This window comes from Belonocnema kinseyi, chromosome 1 (assembly GCF_010883055.1).
Source record: "Belonocnema kinseyi isolate 2016_QV_RU_SX_M_011 chromosome 1, B_treatae_v1, whole genome shotgun sequence".
NCBI classification, from domain to species: domain Eukaryota; kingdom Metazoa; phylum Arthropoda; class Insecta; order Hymenoptera; family Cynipidae; genus Belonocnema; species Belonocnema kinseyi.
Window position 1 is genome coordinate 101427614 of NC_046657.1, and position 3422 is coordinate 101431035.

At 29.2% G+C, this 3422-nt stretch overlaps 1 long non-coding RNA gene across 1 annotated transcript in view; it reads left to right on the plus strand.

Annotated features, from left to right (window-relative positions):
* Positions 1-3422, plus strand: part of LOC117173579 — a 9528-nt gene that overhangs the window by 334 nt on the left and 5772 nt on the right. The window lies entirely within an intron of this gene.

The following is a 3422-nucleotide window of genomic DNA, read 5'->3' on the forward strand; positions in this document are numbered from 1 at the left end:
TATGGTTAAAAAAAAGAAAAGTTCAATCGGTGGAACCATCAATGGGTTTAATATGTTCCAGTTGACCCTTCCGTCCCGAATGTCTACATTTATGACCAATGCCCTGTGATGCTCCAACCCGTTACTGAGCCATCCACTTTCCAGCATGGCCTGGGTGCAAGCCTTGTTGTGCGCAAACCTGACACCGCCAGGTCCACCCGATTTCATCGGTGGCAAAGATGAATGCATAGCAGTGACGCACTGGCGCATCCTCCTCCCCTATTCTCTGGAGATTTTGCTAGGAAAGAACAAAATCTTTTTTTATTCTTGCTTTTCCTGACAATTTTTAAAAGATTCAAAATCATATATTTAATCAATTAAATCAGTATTCTACAATTTCTAATATTTATTATTATTTTTCAAATAAAATTATCAAGTATTCTGAAATTATATTATAAATTTCCTATAATATCAAAATTCAATTTTCTCTATAATTATTATTATTTTGAATAAATGTCTTCACTTATACAATTTAAATAACCAAGAATATTAAATATTTAGAATAGGAAAGGTTAACGTTTTAATGATTATGGTTATTATTTCAACAATAAATTCTAATACCATCTTGTTGTCTTTCCTCCTTTTCTTTCTTTCTTTCTTTAAAGTATATATGGTATCAGGGTCAATTTCAAACTGAGAATGTTTTCTATCCTGCCGCCTCTCAAACTATCAAAAAGTGGAAGGGGCGTGCTTATTTGAATGACCCAATGAAATTAAATGATCCTAAATCTAATTTCATGAAATTAATGTGCATTTAAAAATATTTATATTATCCCTTAAGATAAAATCCCTTTTGTTTTTGTTTTTTATAATTAACTAATTTGTTTAAAGATTCATTCATACAAATCTTCATTTCGTATTTAATTTATTAAAAATTAAAATCCTTTCCGTAAAAATTGTAGGTTAGGTTTATAATTACTAACCGCGAAATTATCGTGATTTGAATTCTGTTAGATTGCTGTGACTCAGCTACTCCTCTCAAATGTACTCCACATTGTAAGATCATGATTAATTAATTAATTATTGTTTTCTTTTTTTTTAACAACTTCCCCTTTTTATTTTACAGGTTAAGAAAGTAAGCTGGTCAATCTTGAAATTATATATTTAGATAAGTGTTCCAAATCTATTCATTATTAATTTTTTATATTATGCTTAAGAAGAACTCTTTCTTTGTGTATATTCTATTTGAATTTTTTTTTAGACAAGCAACTTCTACAATTTGGAACATTATTATACAAAAGACAATTTTATTCTTTTTTTTAAATAAAAATGCAACTGTTTGGTTACAAATTAAGCTATTACACTAATTTATCAAAAATGTAACTATTTCGTAGAAAATTTACTTTTTGTTTAAAATTTATATTTTGGTGTTGAAAAATGAACTGAAATATCTTCTGGATGAAACTACTACTTATAAAAAAATTGTTTTTTTAATAAAAATTCATCTGTTTTAGTACAAAATTGATCTTTTTTTTAAAACAATGCAACTCTTTGGTAGAGAATTTAACTATTTTAAGTTTTTTCGTAGAAACTTACTTTTTTGTTACAAAAATTCAATTTTTGATTTTACTGAGTTAACTGGAATCTTTTTTTGATGAAAACTTAACTTTTTTGTAATAAAGAATTCTTCTGCTTTAAGATGAATTTCATATTTTTTCATAAAAATGCATCAGTTTCGTGGAAAATTATTTTTTTTTGCAGTCATATTTTTTGTTTGATAATTGAATGTTCGTAAAGAAAATTTGTTTTCTGGTTTGAAGGTTCAATAGTTTAGATAAACTTTTATTTAATTTTTTAGTCAAAAATTTTTATTTGTTGGAAATTCGTCTTTTTAGTTTTAAAATTCCTTTTTTTTGTTGTTTAAATTTCATTCTTTTTTTTTATTAATATATAAACTATGACACGTTTTCGTTGGAAATTTGTCTTTTTAGGTTGTATATTCAACTATCATGTTAAAAATTCAATTATTTTATTGAAAATTCTAGCATTTTGTTAAAGAGTTATCTATTAAAGTAGAAAAAACATTTTTTTTTTTTGAAATAAACTAATACATTTGAAAATTTTATTGGGGTATTATGAAATGAATGAACCATTTAAAACAATTTCTAATGGAAGAATGATTGAAAATAGCCCTCACTTCTCATATCTTTCTCACCCCTCAAAAGGATTGGATCATCGTGATCCAAATTTTTTTACCATTCAATTTTATATTGTTATTTAAATCTAGTTATTAACAACAAGGTTTCACTTATGAAATTTTTGAAAAACCGAGTCTTCGGTATTCAGTACGAAAATTTCGTGTTTCAATGTTTCGAAGTGCCTGGCTGCTTATTCTCGATTTATTAAATGATCGTCACATTGATCATCACATGGGTATGGACACAATTTTAATCGGGCCACGTGCACGATTGCAGTTTTGTTCGGACCTAGTCGAATTAAGGCATTTCTTTCGCCTATTGTTCTTTCTAAAATAAAAGGTCCTGAAAAATATGGATCAAATTTCTAGTCTTTTCTGATCATTTTTGTTAAATAAACTTGATCTTCTGATTTGAAAAACTTCGGATTTTGTTTCCGATCATAATATAATTGAGATTTTTGTTTCGCCTCTTGGATTCGCTCGAAAGCCATTGATTGACAATTATCCAGTTTTTCGAAAAGATCCCTTAAATAACCAACAAATGTTTTATCTGGTAGTTTCGATTAAAACTGAATGGTATGTTAGCCTATTTTCCAAATACAAGGCTATAGGGGGTGAAGCCAGTAGCTTCATGTACACTGGTATTATGAGAAAAAACAGCGTATCTTAACCATTCATCCCAATTTTTTGAACCCTTAAAACTTCTTAAATACTCTATGAGAGTATGATGACTCCTTTCAAGCGAACCCAAACTCTGGGGATGATACGCGACTGATTGAATCTTTATTATGTGGAATATTTTGCAAAAGGTCTTCATTACCTTACTAATAAGATTTGAACCTTGATCGGTGTGTATAACCTGGGGACAGCCATATCGAGAAATAAACTGCTCGGCTATAGCATGTGTTATCGTAACTGAATCGATATTTTGCAAAGGAATTACGTCAGAATATTTAGAGAAATTACACTGTATCGTTAGAATATGAGTATTTCCCTTAGGAGTTACTGGTAAGGGCCCTACTAAATCTATTTGACTTTTTTCGGAGGGCTCCTTGGGAGTATCTGTGATGATCATAGGTTGTCGAGTTTCCCTGCGAACTAACTTGTTTCTCTGACATATTTTGCAGGTTCCTACAATTCTTTGTACTAGGCAGTCTGATAAGTCCTTGAAAAATGAAACACGGAGACGTTTTTTGGCCAAAGTCGGTTTTATTTTTCAACATACTCTCCTTTTAGGTCGATACAG